An 18,950-nucleotide genomic window follows, 5' to 3' on the forward strand; every position below is an offset into this window, starting at 1 on the left:
CTTCTTGAAAAATTTAAATTTGAGTAGTTGCTAGAAAGAGTGGACCTAGATGACCAGACCCTACTAAAATCCTTGCTTGCTAAGCCTCAAATGGCATTGTCTGGACAGAAATATTCTGCAAATGTTATTGCATTTTTGCTGCTGTGTGTAGAGCATTCAGTGCAGTCCTGTTATGGTAGAGAGTAAGGATTGGAAACCTATATGTGGTTTCTCCACATCCTGCTTAATGTATTTTGTCCTTTACAAATTTGGCTGTAAATCCCTGCTACATCTCTGTAATAAGTCTTAGCCTTCAATTTGACTATATGTTAACTCCTATGAGTCCTTCTAGCCAGCCAATGAATGCCAAATGGTCTTAGGACATACCCCCACAAACAATCTTCGTGTTTAACTTGTTTATAGATGTTCAGACAGTATATTTTTATATAAATTTCTTATTCCAAGAAATAGAAAGTAATTTTGAATTGCTACTAGTTCTTCAACATAATCTAAAAGATACCCTTGGCCATTTTTGAAAGCCAGGAATGCACACTAAAGTGGTCCAAATATTCTGTCCACAAAGGTTTCAAGCAGTCTGACTAAAATAATTCTGAGTCACAAGTTTTCATAGCCAATTGCCTTTTAGTGAAAAAGTCAATTAGAGATTATAGATGTCTAAGCTAATCCCATTAAATATCACAAAGAATTATATAATTGTGGTAAATGATGATTTGTGTTAAGTAAGAAAAATGTGGAAAAGAAGAAAATAGGAAAAGGAATAAATGAACTGAATGAACTTAAAGATGAACATTACATCAAAAATAAAAATGTTCTAAACACAGCACAGATTCTTGGTGACTTATGTTTTCTTACAAACCCAAGTTCCAGCTCTGCTTGTCCACAAAATTGTGTGAAGCATTTGTTAAAATTTAGTATTTTTGAGGTTTTCCTAGAGGTCATTTTTTTTGTTGGTGTTTTTTTTTTTTTTTTTGCTCTATATTCTGTTTGTGGTGAGGGGATGATCTATTGGCCTACTCAATCTTCTAGACACACCGCCAAATCCTAAGAGGATGCTAGCACTCACTATACCTCTATGGTAACAATATAGGCTGAAGGACAACATCTGGATGGAAAATTACCTGGTATGGGACAGAAGACCAACCCACTTGGGGTGACACTGCTCCTGGGATCCCTGGGGTAGAGATTTGGGGTTGGCTTCTCCATTCCTCACCCTGTCTCTGAGGAGTCTCCAGGTACTGAGGAAATTATTGGTGGATATGGCTAGAGTGGCTTCCTTCAGATACTTTGAAAGAGTCCAATGGCACCCTAAGGCTTAGGAATCGGAATAGACTAATGGCTTCACCTAAACCAAGCTACTGGATACAAGCTGACCCTTTCTCTTCACCTGTTTCATGTTTATACTAGTGCCTAACCTTTCTCTAGAGCCAGAACTGAACATTTAGCAGTGATCTACAGAAAACAAACCTCAGCTAAAAAAAACAAAAATAATTATAGGTTAGGCATTTGATGTAGCAGTTGAGGCATCACTTGGGATGCCCACATCTGATATGAAAGTGCCCTGGATCAAGTCTCTGCTCTAATCTCAATTCTTGCCCCCTGTTAGCATGCACCCTTTAGAAGCAGGAGGAGATGGTTTAAGTAGCTGGGTCCTTGCCACCCATGTAGGAGACTGGATTGAATTCCTGACTCTTGGCTTCAGCCTGGCCCAGCCATAGCTGGATTTTTCTCTCTCCCTCTCTCTTTCTCTCCCCCCCTTCTCCTCTCTCCTTCTCCCTCTCAAATAAAAACAGAATGATGTGTTAATTACTACCACTGCTGTTGCCACTCTTACCTCCCACTGCTATTCTACTACTAATCAACCTAATGTTAGTATATTTACTGTTTATTCCAACATTTATTTGACACCTTATTCTTGAAATACATGGCATAGAAACTAATAGTCTTCTATTTTTGGCTGCATCATTCTTACAGTGTGGGTAATCATGTTTAAAATCTAGGCAGCAGCATTTTTAAGTAACTCTGCTCCCTTGGATAAGCCTTTCAATCTCTGTGAATTAGTCCCTTCATTTGTAAAGTGGAGTACAAATATCTCTCAAGTAAACTTGTTGGACAGATTAAGGACAGTATAGCTAAAGTACTTGGCTTAATATCTTATCCATTAAAAACTCTCAATGAATGAGTGTGGTTAAGATACTATTGTGGCTGATGCTAGTATTTTCTACATTGTTTATACTGTTATTATTATAATGAGCATGCAATTTACACCAAGGTATCACTCTTGGATACCTGCAAAGTGTATATGTATCCTCCTCTCTCAGATGTGAGTAAAATAGTGGGTCTTTAAGTGTTAGACACTAAACATGTAACATGGGCTCATTTGCTACTATAACATAAACATGAGAAGAGCTTAGTTCTGAAGTCTGCCATAGAAGAGAAGCCCAGTGATCCATCCATCTAGTAAAAGTACCATTTTTAAACAACACATTAGATAGATGATGCTTGTGTGTATGAAATCCCATGAAACTCATGAGAATTGGGGATATTTTCATTTGCCTTTGTCCATATTTCAGAATGATCTACAGTTAGCCTTTTGTTTGCTAGAAATGAGGTGGGAAGATGTGGTCAAACTTGATAGTGATTTTCTCCACCTTCTAAGGCATATGCTTGGAAATTAGCATGGCTGTATAATTAACATGAGTAACACTGCCTCCTTCCCATGCTCAATGCCTCCAACAGTATACCAAAAGAAAAAAAAGATTTTTCACACCTGAATACAATTTTGGTTACAGCACAATAAAGGACAGGTGACAGGCCCAGCTGGAAGGCCTCTTTTTCATTTTCCTGTGGCCACAAATCAGACATCTTGGGCTCACAGCAGGACAGGCTCCACTGGCAGTAATTGGCACCATCTGTAGCTGTCAGAGCACTGGCTGGCATTCCAGCATTTCATCTTCCCAGTCAAGGCATTCATCACTAGTCCAAAACTCAGCCAGCTGACACTGAAAGATTAACTTGCATTGATTTGCTTGGCTAAACTCGCCTGAGCTTCAGTTGGTACTGAGCATTTCTATTTAGTAGTCATCCCAATCACAAGATGTTTACAAGGTGATTTTCCACTAAAGTTTTCTTTTTTCATTCCCCATCTTCTGCTTAATGAACTCTCAATGATTAGACTATAGGAAATCATGAATTAAGAGAGAGAATAGTGATTGCTTCATATGATCCCTGCCAGATCCATGCTAAATTCTGGGCCTGTGAGATGTATAATTAGGAAGTTTGTACCATTATCATTCAGTTGCATTAGAATCCTCCTAGCCAGAGTGTCTGTAGGTAGTGATGCTTCTACAAGCCTTTTTTTTGCCAGAAGTCATAATAATGTCAATCATCCCAGGGGTAACTCTAGGCCATGAAGTTGGCCTGCCTGCTGTTTTTATATTCTCCAGCCCATGAAAATTTTTTGAATTTCTGCCTTGGGCTAGGCCCAACACTTAGCAAAAGGGCTACAGAGAGGTATGAGCCACAAGCCCTCTCAAACACATACTGTGTGGTGGAGTAGAAAACAAAGTTAATCATTGATTATAGTATTCTGTGCTATATTATAAGGTAGAGGATTGATCACAGCTCTATAATTCATAAAGCATGAGAAGAATGAGCAGCTTCCTCACATCAGAAAATAGGTCAGGGAAGGCTTCCTGGAGGAGATGATACATGAGTGGTGAAGGGTGAGAAGGATCCAAGAAGCCAGTGACAGGAAAGAAGGACAGAGAGCATTTTTCCAAAGGAAAAGTTGTTAATAAAAGGCTTAAAAGGCACTGAGGTGTGATGTGATACAGGGTGGTTGAGGTGCTGTAAGTGGTAATTCAGTGTGATGATACTTAAGGATGCCTATGGGAAGGATGCCTGGTAGGGAAGAGAGACACACATTAGGCTTTTGTACTAAACTAAGGAGTTTAAATTTTATCACATGAATGTCCAACAATCATTGAAGGGATTACCGGAAGGGGGTTAGCATGTTCATATTTGCAGCAGTATTGGGATAGCTAGGGGAAATGTTTGGAAGCAGAGAAATAAGTTAGAAATAAGTTGTTGCTGTATTTCAAGCAGCAAGAGCAGAGGAAGAAGGCAATCTTGACAGTCCCTAGTTCTGCTCTTTCTAAACCTCAGATCACATGATACTCTTCACTTACCAGATCTCGTTCTTCTGCTCTGCCCACCAGTCATTCCAGATCATTGCTGTCCCTTACTAGATTCTTCCTGATACCAGTTGAATTAGACAACCTCACCCAAGATATACCAAGATACGCTGAGGTTGTAACCCACAGTACTGTGGATATGATGCTACATGGCAATGTCACCATTACAGATTTAATTATAAGGTTAAGATGCAGTCTTGCTGTATGTGTGAGTGTGTTGGGGGGGCTCTTTATCTGGTAAGACTGGTGTCCTAATAACAAGATGGAATTATGGACAGAAGTGAGATCATGGAGAAATAGATTGAAGTATTGTGCAAGCCCAGGAACACCAGGGGCTATCAAAGAATGGAAGAAGTGGGGAAAGATCTTCCTGTAGGGACTTCATAGGGATGATGGCATGGTCATCACTGGGTTTTGGTTTCCCAACCTCCAAAACTGTGAAACAAAACATTTTAGTATTTAAGCTACCTGCTTTGTAGTACTTTGTCACACAACTGGGAAGCTATTTGTGAATTAAACAACCAAACAAAAGCATGCCTCCTTCCTGACACTTTCTGTTTCTTCAAGCCAGAGATTATCCGTCCTTAAAAATCAAAAAATAATCATCACTCCATAATCACCCACTTCTCTGCATTTCTAATCCTAGGTGGATGGTGGCATTCTATTGATGGGCTAATAATATCCTCCTCATGGGGTAATAATAATAACTGCTCCCCTTGGTCAAGTGTTTGTATGTGCTCAACACTTGATACATATTATTTTGTGTTATTCTCAAAAGTGATCCTAAATGCATTTCTTTCACGTGAAACACATAATGACACCAGGAAACAGGTAGGGTCTATTATAGCCTAGGAAACTGAGAAACAGAGAAAGACTCTCCAAAATGTGACATAGCGAATGAGTAGTACAACCAGTTTGTCTCATTCCAAAGCATACACTCTTCACTACTATGTTCAAGATTCCTTGTGTCCACAGCTATTTTTTTTTTTTAGCTTTTTCCAATTTGGTTCAGTTTTATACTACTTTATGTGCATAAAAATTCCCTTTACATTTTGGAACATATACTTTGGACTGTGAAATAGAAACTCAGAAAAAAATCAAGCTCCATCAAGTGAGTTGAATCCTCCATACATAAGTTTTAAGCCTGTAATGTCAAAAGACAGTTTAGGCAGACATGCTATTATAAACTCTGGTAGATTGAAACTAGTCAGCCTCTTGAGGCAAGGAAAGTATCCCAAGGTGTAGAGAGGAGGTGAAAAATGTAAATGTAGATACAGATATATAGATCTGAAGAATATTCAGAAACTGCATGGAAAATGCATGGATTTTGAATTTCTGCAAAAAATAAATTTATCTTTTAATTACATTTTCTATAAACTTTCTGAAGTACCTCCGCACATTATATATATATATATATATATATATATATATATATATATATATATATAACTATATACAGAGAGAGTATGTATATATTATACATAGAGAGATTACATAGTTATAGATATCTGCTTTTTTCTGTCTGAGCATACTTGAAAACATATTATTTTAAAATAATTATCCTAGATTCTTTTCAAAAAACATCATACAACAGCCAGGACTTGCTTTGGAAAGCAAAGCAAGTGATAAATTGCAAGTCTCACTTAAATTACCACCGTCTCACTTGACAATGTAAATAAAATGTTGTGTGAATGAAGATGTAGGAGTCAGAATAGCATGAAAAATATGTTTATATAGCTATTATCAAAATAATACTAACAAAGATGCTTCTACCATCTTTTTAGGAGTAATTGATGGGAACATCAATGTTTAATTTGTACATAAGATAAAAAACACTGAAGAATAATACTTGTGTTGCCCCTTTATACCACTGTTACCATTGTTACTCACAAGAAACTTTTATGGTGCATCAACCATCTATACTTGTAAGCCCAAGGGCAGGGGCCAAGAAAGAATTAACAAAATGTGTAGTCAAAGGATAAGATATATGCAGGTTTATGGAATAAATGCTTGATGAAATAAATGAAAAGAAAGTGAGGGAGGGTGGAAGAGGGAAAGCAAGAATGATGGATGAAAGAAGGGAGGGAGGGAGGGAGAGAAGGGAAAGGAAAGAAAAGCATATGTGCATGGTCTCTTTAAATATTCCCAGGAAATTAGAGCTACATTTCAATAAGTTGTCCTAAATAAATAAATATTCTTCAAAGTATAACGCTGTAGTCACTTGAGCTAGGATTGCTGTGGGTGAGGTATACTGTGTCCACTGGGAAATCAAGACAAAGATAGGGGAGATGAAAATGGGAGCTGAAGAAAGACATTAGAGAAAGGATGAAGAGAACACTGAGGAGTCAAGGAAGTAGAATGAAAGGAACAGAATAGGAAGGGAGTGCAAATGGAAATGATGTTGTAAATGATTTAACTGGACAAAATGAGTAGTTATTTATAGCATTTTACACAACCATTGCCAGACAGCCCTCATGCTGGCTGGTTTGTACATATTTCTTACCTCTCAATGAGCATTTACTATGTACCAGGATGTCTGCTCTCCCATATGGCATGTTTTATTGTAATTGTTGCTATTTAGAAAACAACAAATCTAGTTGAGAATAAAGAAGCTAAATATCACTTCAACTTTGCCCTTTGTTGTTGATTTGCTCCATCTATCATCAATGCTGAAACATGCAAGTACATAAAGAGCCCATAATAGGCTGACATTATTGCTCAATGGGTTTAAGAGCTGCCTTCAATGCTGGCATCCCATATGGGCACTGGTTTAGTCCTGGCTCCTCCACTTCTGATCCAGCTCCCTGCTAATGCTCCTTTTTTATTTATTTGACAGAGTTAGATAGTGAGAGGGAGAGACAGAGAGAAAGATCTTCCTTCCGTTGGTTCACTCCCCTAAATGGCAGCCATGGCTGGAGCTACACCAATCTGAAGCCAGGAGCCAGGTGCTTCCTCCTGGTCTCCCATGCAGGTGCAGAAGCCCAAGCACCTGGGCCATCCTCCACTGCCCTCCCAGGCCACGGCAGAGAGCTGGACTGGAAGAGGAGCAACCGGGACTAGAACCCGGCGCCCATATGGGATGCCGGTGCTGCAGGCAGAGGATTAACCAAGTGAGCCATGGTGCCGGCCCCAACTGCTAATGCTCCTTGAAAAGCAATGAAAGATGACCTAAGTGCTTGGGCCTCAGCACTCATGTGGGTGACCCACATGGATTTCCAGGCTCCTGGCTTTGGCTTGGCCCATCCCCAGCCATTGTGGCCATTTGAGAAGTGAACCAGTGGATAGAAGAATGCTCTATCTCTCCATCCCTCTGTCACTTTGCCTTTCAAATAAATTATACAAATCTTTTTAAAAAGAAAAAAAAAGAGCCCATAAATGGGTTGTGTTGTTTTGGGTTTTGTTTGTTTTGATCCTTGTAACCACTCACTATATTTGGCACATGAGAAAACGGATGTGATCCTGCAGGGAAGTCTCAGAATGTCATTTAACTTGTTTTTGTCCACTTTCTGATATGAAGGTCTCTGATCTAATCAATCAAGCTTTGACTTTTGTTAGTTCCATAAGGGACAGCCAGTTAAGTACTCTCAACCATCTTCAGGCCTTTCACTGATGCTTGTCTCAGTTTCCTTCCTTCGTGAGGAGGTGATCCATGAAGATTTTAACTTATAAGAACCTGAGTTTAAGAAATGATGTTTCAGATACCCCTTTTAACAAAGATTTATTTATTTATTTATTTGAAAGGCAGAGTGACAGAGAGATAGGGAGAGACATACACTCACACACACACACACATACACACACAGAGAGAGAGAGAGAGAGAGAGAGAGAAAAGAAAGAGAGAGAGAGAGAGAGAGAGAGAGAGAGAGAGAGAGAGAGAATCTTTCAATCTTTCATCTGCTGGTACCCTCCCCAATTAGTTGTCACAGCCAGGTCTGGGGCAGGCCAAAGCCAGGGACCAGGAACTCTAACCTGGTCTCCCACATGGGTGGGTGGTAGGGTCCCAAGTAATTAATCCATCTTCCTCTGCCTTCACAGGCTCATTAGCATGAAACTAGATCAGAAACCAGGACTTGAACTGGTGCTCCACTACAGTTTAACTTGCTGAACACAACACTGGATCCTCAGAAATCCTTAAATCAAAGTAAATACTTCACCCTGACCAATGACTTATTATTTTAAGTGTAAAAGTGGAGAAAAGTCACCTGTCATGGTACTGGTTGTTTGTAGATCTTCTTCAGCCTTATAGTACCTACCTTCCTTTTGAGAAATGACTGGATGGTTAAAGTTACTTCCTGCACCAACAATGTGAAACATTTCTTTCATCTGAGACAGATCAATGTATCACTGCAACTTTCCTGTGGATCATCACAATTGCAACCAACCTTAACAACCCAGTCTAACTAACTTAACTGTCCCCAGAACGCCATGAATGTAGCATATTCTTCATTCCAGGTGCTAATAAAGTGAATTAAGACAACATCACAACCCAATCTTGGATTGTTAGCTTTCTCCATCCACTGTTAGGCACCCGGGTACTCAAAATGGTCATGATCAATCCCAGCCATTTTCAAGAACTATGTGATGACAGCAATTAAATTGCAGTTGGATAATTTATCCATTCTTTCAACTAAGTCTATGCTCTTACTGTGTGTACAACATTCTGTTCAGTGCCAGGGATACAGAGCTGAATAAAATAGGTTTCTCTTTTCCCAAAAAACTCAGTTTCCACATGTGTACTTTCACAAAATAGAAATATGTTTTCAAATATGTAAATACACATGGATTCTATATAGAGAAAAGATGGAAGATTTTAAGTTTTCCAAATAACAGCTTTTCCATTTGATTACTAATAGTAATAATTTCCATTTATGTACTCCAATTGTACTTTTCAGCACATTTTCACATCTTTGATTCATTTTGAACCTGGTGAGACAGCAAGGGAAGGTATTATAATTTATGGCTTGAAGATGAAGAACCTGTAGCTCTGAGGTTAAGTGCCTTACCCAAGGTTACACAAATAATAAATACAAGAGTCAAGCCTCAAACCCATGCTTCCATTCCTAGTTCTATTGCTCTTACTAATTCCCATTATTGCTTCACTTAATTTGGTATGTATTTTTGTATGGGAAATAATGACCCTGTTATCCACTTTATGGAGTTGGAAGAGAACTGAGAATGCAACAGTTGATGATTAGCCATGATTGTGTTTTCTTCAGAACCATCAAAGAACACAGGGACATACTCTCCCTCTAAACAACTTTCATTTTTTTCTTTTATGTGTCTGTCTTATTTAATTTATTCTGACTTAGAGACTCATTGAAATAATATCCCTTTTAAATGGCTGAGAAACACTAACCTTTCTTCACTGATGCTAAAAAAGTTAAGCACACCTCCTTTTTCATAATACAAGATATTACTCAAAAATACATTATCACATAATATGTTAAAAGAACTAAGCAGATGTATCATTTAAAGGAAGTCCATGTTCAAGTGAATGGATAAAATATGATCAAATTTTTGGTCTTGAAGACTGTCAGGAATGATTTTTCTGACCCCTTTCCCTTCTCTTTCACCTCACTACTAAAAGGGGGTTAGAATTTTTGCCCATGGTCTCTAAACACCAGGTGAACAAGGAAGGCAAATACTGCCACCTGTTCCTTCACCTATCCTTCACTCACCCCAGAAAAACTGCCTCCTTCCTGTCCTTTGGACATAACAGGCAAATCTCCTCACAATCCTCTGAATGCTGTTCCATCTACTGGGAATGACCATCTCAATGACAACCTTCTTCATAATCACATCCTGACTCTGTACTCTAGATTCCCTTTGCATGCTCTATTTTTAAAAATTGAGGTAACATCATAAATAATACCACCATTTTCAAAGGTATAACTCAGGGACACTGAGTACATACGCAATATTGTGTGACCACTGCCATCATCTACTTTCAGAACTTTCTCATCAAACACAAAGATCCAGATCCATGAGGCAGTCACTCTCCATCCCTTTACCTGCCCCATGAAAACTGTTAATATCTCTATGGACTTCCCTATTCTTTGTTTTTTAATATCAGTAAAATTATATAATACTTGACTTTTTATTTCCGTTCTCTTTTACCTAGCCTACATTTGTCATTGTCCAACCATGTTGTAACATAGATCAGTATGTCACTACTCTTCATGACTGAATAACATTCCATTGTATGGATAAATTATGTTTTGGTTATCTATTCATCCATTGGTGGACATTTGAAAAGTTTCCACTTTGGGGCTACTATTTAAAATGCTATCACAAATATAGCTGCACAAGTTTCTGAGTGAATGCACATTTTCAGTTCTCTTGAATGTATGCCTAGGGTGTGGTTGTAAGGTAATATGATATCTTTATGTTTAACTTTTGTAGAACTGCCAGACAATTATACTTTGTTTTTATCCTAGCACTTAATATAATATGCTCCAGATATAATATTATATTTTTTCTTATTATGCCTATCATTTATCTGTCTTCCATCTCTACAGTATAGCCCCCATAAGGGCAAGCATTTGGTTTTTGTTCTTTGATAGACACTCAATGTCTCAAACAGGGTCTGGTATACAGGAGTGTCCAACAAATATTCCCAAGTGAAAGAAGGAAGAGAGACATTCTAAGAGACATTAGTAGGGAGGTCAGGGGAGGTCATTAATAAGTGACTGTTCTTCTATAAGTGTATGTATAGGAGGGGTATTGAAGAGACAGGCTCTCTAAATTTAGAAATCCTTTCTGGCATGTAATTACAATGTCATAAAGAATTATAGCAGATTTGTACCACATGCAGTGATTTCATGGAGAAACTGGCCTATCTACCACCCTATATATCAGGGAAAAATATATGTAGGATCAAGATCAGCAAATCTAGAGATCACCCCCAACCACAATGTCAATCATGTCATTAGGAATAAGAAGTTAAAGAAGTAAGGAAGCTCATCTTATGCTGGTTGGGACCCTTTTATAGAAAAAAAAAGTCTAAAATTGCATTGTGAGCTCAGAAATTCCCCTTTTGACATTACTCTGGGGGCACTAGGAGTGGTGTAAAAATATATTTATTGCAGCACTGTTTCCAATTCCAAAAAACTGAAAACAACTTCAGTATCCATCAATATGGGGATGACCCAATAAACTGCATCATAACAGTATGTTATTCTGTGCACTTGTTCAAAGGAGAAGTAGAGCTAGCAGATTACTATAACAAATACTTAAGTGAGAAAAAAAACAACTTATTAGTGCTAAATTAGTGTTAAATATACATAAAATAATTTATGCAAAATGCACCTATAAAATAATATAACATAGTGGTATTACAGACACATACACACAATACAGAGAGCTAGAGATAAAAATGAGGAGTAGAGGGAAGGTAGGAGAGGTGAAGGTATGGAGGAGAAAGAGATAAAGACATGAATGATGTGTGGAAGGGTCAAATTACTAGAAGCTTTTACCCACAAAAGCAGAGGTGTCAAAGATTTTAGAAAGAAGTAAAAGGGCACCCAGGGCTTATGTGTTGTGTTTATTTAAGAATGCTTTACTGTTAATTGTGTAATTAAAATACATTTGAATGTATGGGATCATAATTTCTTGGTAGGAGATCAGAAAAGATGATTGCATTGAATCCTTTGGATCCCAAGAAAATCAGATTGAAAAGTAGTAGTATTTGAACTTTACTTCATGCTTGCTGAGATTGCTCAGCATCTCATCCTAGGTATCTGCTATTGGTCCTAGCTGCTAGGGGTCTAGGATTTAGAAATTCTTCTATTAGAAAAAAATTTGGATCTATCATGGATATATTTTGTTGAGATTTTTGCAATCAGCAGGATTCATAATGAGTAACAAAAAATAAACAACACAGCAGAGATCACTTTTTTTTTTTTTTTTGCTTATCTTACTTTGTTGTATCTCTTTTCCCTTCTTCTTGAGCCGGTTACCACAGCTATAAAATGGGAATGGTGAGACTTTCTCTCAAAGGCTCTGCTGGCAATGAGGTTAGTGACATGAGAGTGCTTTAAAAGGTAACAAAGTGTTTCATGCTGTAATCAAAGGGTGCACACCGCAAAGGACTTTCACAGTTCAGGCAACACTTTAAAATACATGTGAAATGTCTAAGATGAAAGCCATCCACAGCCAACTTCAGTTGTAAGACCTGGGAAGTATAGGGGGCTCTACCTATTAGATGAAACCTTATAGTCACATATTGCATCTTGGTTCCTAGGGAGCTGATTAAACAATTTCATGCCTAGGTCAATAGGACCAGTGAATTCATCCATCTGTATTCCAAAGACTAAATGCATAATGCTACCCACCAAAATTAAAATCCTACCGATTTCCTTTGGATATATGGGATATGTGCATTGATCCTTCTCTGTGGTATACCCCCACAGTTAGAATGGACCAAATCTGACAGTATCAGAAAAGAGATGTGCTTAGAAGTAGCCCGGGTATGTATGTGTGTGCATGTGTATGTCTGTGTATGTGTGTGTGTGTGTGTATGAGAGAGAGAGAGAGAGATAGAGAGAGAGCGAGAGCGAGCGAGCAGGAGTGGGTATGAGTTGTACATACACATGGTGATCTTGGGATTTTGTGCTAAATAATCTACTGAACTTGTTCCCCATTGTTTGTATGAGGAACTAGAAAATAAATGTAGCAACACTGAAGGTGATAGAAGAACATTCTAATGGAAAAGTATCTTTATAAATTACCTGATAAGAAGCCAAAATCATAACAAGGCCTTTCCTATCTCAGAAATTCCATTTATATCATTCTCCTAGCCACAGTGCCCTTCATCACCTTTCCATGGCTCAAGGTCCTGGGATGCCTCCTTCAAAATGCTACCACCACACTAAAGATATTTATAGTTTGCTCTGGCACATGTCATTCATGTTTTCCTGTGCATTCTCATCAAACTGTCCCCTTTAACTTTTTCTCCCTGATTTGTGTCTCTGCTTCCATCCTCCTTTCTCATCCTCCACAGGGGTGATCACTCACTTGAGTCAGATTCCAACACTTAGTGGGTATTCAGTAAATGTTTGTTTTGCACACAGTTTTTCAACAAATATGTAGTAAGCGCCTATGGTGAATCAGGCAGTAGATAGTTAATTCTATATATCAGTTTGGCTAGGAACACAGGGCTGAACAAGACAGATGAGTATCCAGTTCTCTTAGGGTGACATTTTAGGATGAAAAGAAACTATGGACTGATCACTGGTTCTCAATAACCTTATAGTTCAGCAATGTTGTTTACTAGTCCATTTTGAAGATGCTGCATGACACAGGCACTCCATGGTCATGAAATCTGACAGAACTGAACTAGCATTATATTTAAATTAAATTCAAATGTGCTAAGGCAATAAAAGTAAACATGATCATCACATCCCAGTTCAGCTTTGAGTTTAGAGTTTTCAACTTAAAAAATAATCATTATAAGCTAAAATCCACAAAGTAGAAAAGCAAATATTAATCTGAGATAGAAGACAAAGTCTAAGGGAACATAATTTAAACAATTATGAAGTAATTAATTATACATAAACACATTACTTGTATCCTTGATCATATTTTAAAAGTATTCCATGTATTTTATTTTCATAATACCATGGCAATTAATCAGTAGTTTTCATATTTCCTCAATCCAGATGCAACACATCAACAGTTGCAGTTAAAAGCACCATAGAAATGGAACACTGTCTCAGAAGGTTTTGTGCAATGTCACATGATTGCAGGACTTAAGATACATTGGTGAGAAACTTTTATATCAATGCAGCAAGTATACCAGGGATGTCTTGACCCACTCGAAATTGTTTTAGCTATGCTATTACCTGGGTCACTATAGATGACAGCATATATCAATTACATTGTAGTCATAAAAAAACATACTTCCTTCACCTAGTCATCCAGCAATTCATGTCCTTACATTTCCATGCCACTTTTATCATAGAATATCTTAAAAAGAATAAGATAAATGCATTTGCCTCAATAAGGCACCTATAAGACATGCTACTAGGAAGAATACTCCTTAACACTTTTATTTCTGAGGAGGTTAGTTTTTAAATCCTCTTCCTGCATTCTTCTCAACCTTTAATATTTGAGAACTGACTACCTAGCATTGATTTTCGGACTCAGGGTCAATAACTGGGCAGTCTTTTCAAGTTTTCACCTGCTAATGGATAGAAGGGATGGCTGAGATGTCTCCCATTAGGCTGACTGCAAGTAGTTTGGGAATATAAGTATTTTCAAAAATTTTGTGTACTGGATGGAATAGTAAGCACTGGAAATTCTACACTAGATATATTTTCTTTAAAAACTGCTGTTAATTTTTATGATTAGGGCATACTATGTAACTTTCACTGTGAGGCCAGCCTCACCACCACCCCACCACAACCACCCCTGCTCTGCCTGTCTTACTTAAGTGCTAGCCCTAGAAAACAGGAGTTGTATAAAATCCTATTATCAGAGTTTACATGATCATATCAGAGGAAAGGACTACATGAGATGCATTTCAGTATCTACCAAAATGCCATGCAATGATGCCTTCCTAGCTGATGCTGCTAAAAACTCTCCAGTGGCTATCCATACTGCTTAGAGTAAAATCCAGAGCCTTTACAAATGGCCTGAAAGATATTCCATGTGCTCTTCTCTATCAACTGCAAATCCAGTCTTCACTTCTCTGTCTCATCTTCTGCCATTCTCTTCTTTGAACTCACTGGCCTGGTTAGTATTTCTCAGACATGCTTCGAACTTGCTGATTCCCCCAACTGAAAAGCTGTTCCCACACAGATTCCCCTGGCTTGTTTCCTTACCTCCTTCAAGTCTTTGCTCAAATGCATTTTAGTAGGGCCTCTCCTAACCACTCTTTTAGGAATTGAGCCCTGGAACTATAACCCACCCCCTCTCTGTTTTATTCTTTTCCATAGCTTTATCGTCGCTCTAAATATTCTATATTTTACATATTTATTTGCTTTTCTGTCACCCAAATATACCACTCTGTAGATATAAGGTTAAAGAGGACAGAGTCTTAGCTTACTGCATTCAATATTATATCCTTAATGTCTAGAAAAGTAACTTGCTCTAGAAAAGTAACTTGCACATAGTAGGTACGAACAAGAAACATTGTTAAATGAATGGAAGAATGAATATAAATGCAGCTCCTTTTTTTCAAATGTGACATTTCATTATATATTGAATTTCTGAGTAAACTTATTAGAAACTATACCTAGCAGCTAAATTTTTATTTTGAATTAAGGTGAGAACTGTCCATTAGATCCTGTTCATTGCAAATCTCTTAGGGAATGAGTTCAAACCAAAGAGCCTACCTAGACAGAGGAACATATATTATGTGATTTTTAAGAGATTTATTTATTTATTTATTTATTTTCATTTATTAAACTTTTATTTAATGAATATAAATTTCCAAAGTACAGCTTATGGGTTACAATGGCTTCCCCCTCCCAAAACTTCCCTCCCACCCACAACCCTACCCTTTCCCGCTCCCTCTCCCCTTCCATTCACATCAAGATTCATTTTCAATTCTCTTTATATACAGAAGATCAGTTTAGTATATATTAGGTAAAGATTTCAACAGTTTGCCCCATATAGCAACACAAAGTGAAAAAAAATACTGTTGGAGTACTAGTGATAGCATTAAATAACAGTGTATAGCACATTAAAGACAGAGATCCTACATACTATTTTTTAAAAAATTAATTTTCTATGCCATTTCCAATTTAACACCAGGTTTTTTTTTTTCATTTCCAATTATCTTTATATACAGAAGATCAATTCAGTATATAATTAGTAAAGACCTCATCAGTTTGTACCCACACAGAAACACAAAGTATAATAATACTGTTTCAGTACTAGTTATAGCATCACTGCACATTAGACAACACATTAAGGACAGATCCCACATGGGGTGTAAGTACACAGTGACTCCTGTTGCTGACTTAACAATTTGACACTCCTGTTTATGGCGTCAGTAATCTCCCTAGGCTCTAGTCATGAGTTGCCAGGGCTATGGAAGCCTTTAGAGTTTGCTGACTTTGATCTTATTCCAATAGGGTCATAGTCAAAGTGTAAGTTCTCTCCTCCCTTCAGAGAAAGGTACCTCCTTCTTTGATGGCCCCATTCTTTCCATTGGGATCTCACTCACAGAGATCTTTCATTTAGGCCTTTTTTTTTCCCATGGTATCTTGGCTTTCCATGCCTACAATACTCTCATGGGCTCTTCAGCCAGATCCTAATGCCTTAAGGGCTGATTCTGAGGCCAGAGTGTTGTTTAGGACATCTGCCATTCTATGAGTCTGCTGTGTATTTATTTTAAATTCAGAGTTACACAGAGAAAAAAAAGGAGAGGGAGGGAGGGAGGGAAAAAGAGAGAGAGAGAGAGAGGTTTTCTATCCACTGATCACTCCCTAATTGGCCACAATGGCTGGAGCTGTTCTGATCCAAAGCCAGGAGCCAGGAGCTTCTTCCAGGTCTCCCACATGGGTGCAGGGTCCAAGAACTTGGGTCATCTTCTACTGCTTTCCCAGGCGACAGCAGAGAGCTGAATCGAAAGTGGAGCAGCCGGGACTCGAATTGGCGCCCATATGGGATGCCGGCACTACAGGTAGTGATTTTACCTGCTCCGCCACAGCGTCGGCCCTGTACTATGTAATTTTTAAAGATTTTCATTTAACTTGTTCCTAATAAAAATGACCTCCTCCATCACTGTTTTGAAGGGAGTGAAGCCAGGTTCTTAAAAATATTGAATTCTACCTAAAAATGCTTCAAATGCAATATAATGTTACGTTTCAGAAATCAGCTTTAAAATTCACTTAATCTTTAAATATAATTCTATGACTTTGGCATATAGCAACATTCCCGTGCCACAGAGATTCCTGTATTTTTTTAAAGATTTATTTATTTATTTATTTGAAAGTCAGAGTTACACAGAGAGAGGAGAGGCAGAGAGAGAGAGAGAGAGGTGTTCCATCCACTGGTTTACTCCCCAATTGGCTGCAACAGCCGGAGCTGCACCGATCTGAAGCCAGGAGTCAGGAGCTTCTTCCAAGTTTCCCATGTGGGTGTAGGGGCCCAAGGACTTGGGCCATCTTCTACTGCTTTCCCAGGCCTTAGCAGAGAGCTGGATTGGAAGTGGAGTAGCTGGGACTAGAACTGGCACCCGAATGGGATGCTGGTCCTGCAGGCCAGGGCGTTAACCCGCTGCACCACAGCGCTGGCTCCAGAGATTCCTGGTTTTAATGAAAAACATTCCAAACTTCCAAATCCCATCATGACCTCTTGTATGGGTGAGTCAAACAAAGACTAGAAGAAAAAAATCCTGGGAAATTAACCAGAGTTCCTTCTTCCAGGTGAGGATGGAGTCAGGTATGCTTGACTGCTTGATGTTACCATTTTAGTCACCTGCTTATTGTATGTGGACTACAGTAAGGGGATGCTTCTCACCAATGCCCAGACTATAGCTCAGTGCTGACCTGAACAATTATAACCACCAAAATCCAAAGGCATAAATGAGATGGGGAGCAAGTGAAAGAAGACAGGCACATTCCAAGATCAAATGGTAGAGGGCCTTTGAACTAGTACCACACAAAGTAGTCAGAGAACAACATAAAACATATGTCTTTATCAGGGGGGTATGTGTTAAATGATTCAAAATAGCCCAGTTCACACTATCCTTTAAAGTGTAGTAGCTTCTCAGTATAATTGATGAATTGCTTCCATTTAAAGTTATTAATTGGATAATGGCTATAACTCAGTAAAAGGTATATATTGGATAAAAAGGAAACCCGAGCAATATTGTCTTGATTAGCATAAAATATTCCAGGTTCCCCACTATACTTTCCAAGGGGAATGGGGAAATGCCTCCATTTTAACCAAATTTTTATAATTCTATAGCAGCCGTGGTTATGCATGAATTTCAGAATACATTCACTTGGAAATTCATTATATGAAACATTTATCCCATGAATAAATTAGAGATTCTGAAATACAGTTCAATAAAACTTTTGCTGCTAGAAGAATTTTTATGGGTGAAATAATGTGAAAATTAGTAACATCAAACATTGTCCCCTTAACCCAGACGAGTTCCACACACAATTATTTTAATATAGTTTTTTTTTTCAAATAATGCTACAGAGAAGACATGTAACAATTCTTATCAGAATTTGGAAATACATGCTGAATCATTGGGTGAGGAAAATGGCAGTTTATCCATTTTACAATATGATGCTTCTCCCAGAGCTGATTTAGATTGAAGATTTGTGCTTTCTTAGAATTTGTTTCCTATGATATATTCAAGCAAGGGTAAAGTTATTCTACCCAGAAAAATCTTCTTCATCCCTTGGTTACACAGTTGTTCTTTACTGTGATGTGTGTATTTAGCAAATTAAACATTTCAGCAATAATATTTCTCTATATTCGGCACATTTAAATACATGGTAACGCTAGTAATTTCATCAGATGTTTTTCATTACAGATAAATGGAGGTTTCTAAATAATTAAACAACATATAAATATGGCAATCAGTATGAAGAGTATTAAAGGGAGCACACTCATTATTTTCAACATACTTAATTAATTTAAGCCACATAGCCCATTGACCTGAAGCCAGTGCCTCATCCCATGTATGCACCTATTAAGATTTCACAGGTGAAAAATTGTGAAATTTACCTCCAAGAGATACGACATATACCTAGAGCAGATAAAATGATTGCTTAACACAGAAAAGTAAAA

At 37.9% G+C, this 18,950-nt stretch overlaps 1 protein-coding gene across 4 annotated transcripts in view; it reads right to left on the reverse strand.

The window, feature by feature from the left end:
* The window catches only part of AFF2 (ALF transcription elongation factor 2), a 587,559-nt gene that overhangs the window by 318,569 nt on the left and 250,040 nt on the right, over positions 1-18,950 (reverse strand). The window lies entirely within an intron of this gene.

This window comes from Lepus europaeus, chromosome X (genome assembly GCF_033115175.1).
Source record: "Lepus europaeus isolate LE1 chromosome X, mLepTim1.pri, whole genome shotgun sequence".
Taxonomy (NCBI): domain Eukaryota; kingdom Metazoa; phylum Chordata; class Mammalia; order Lagomorpha; family Leporidae; genus Lepus; species Lepus europaeus.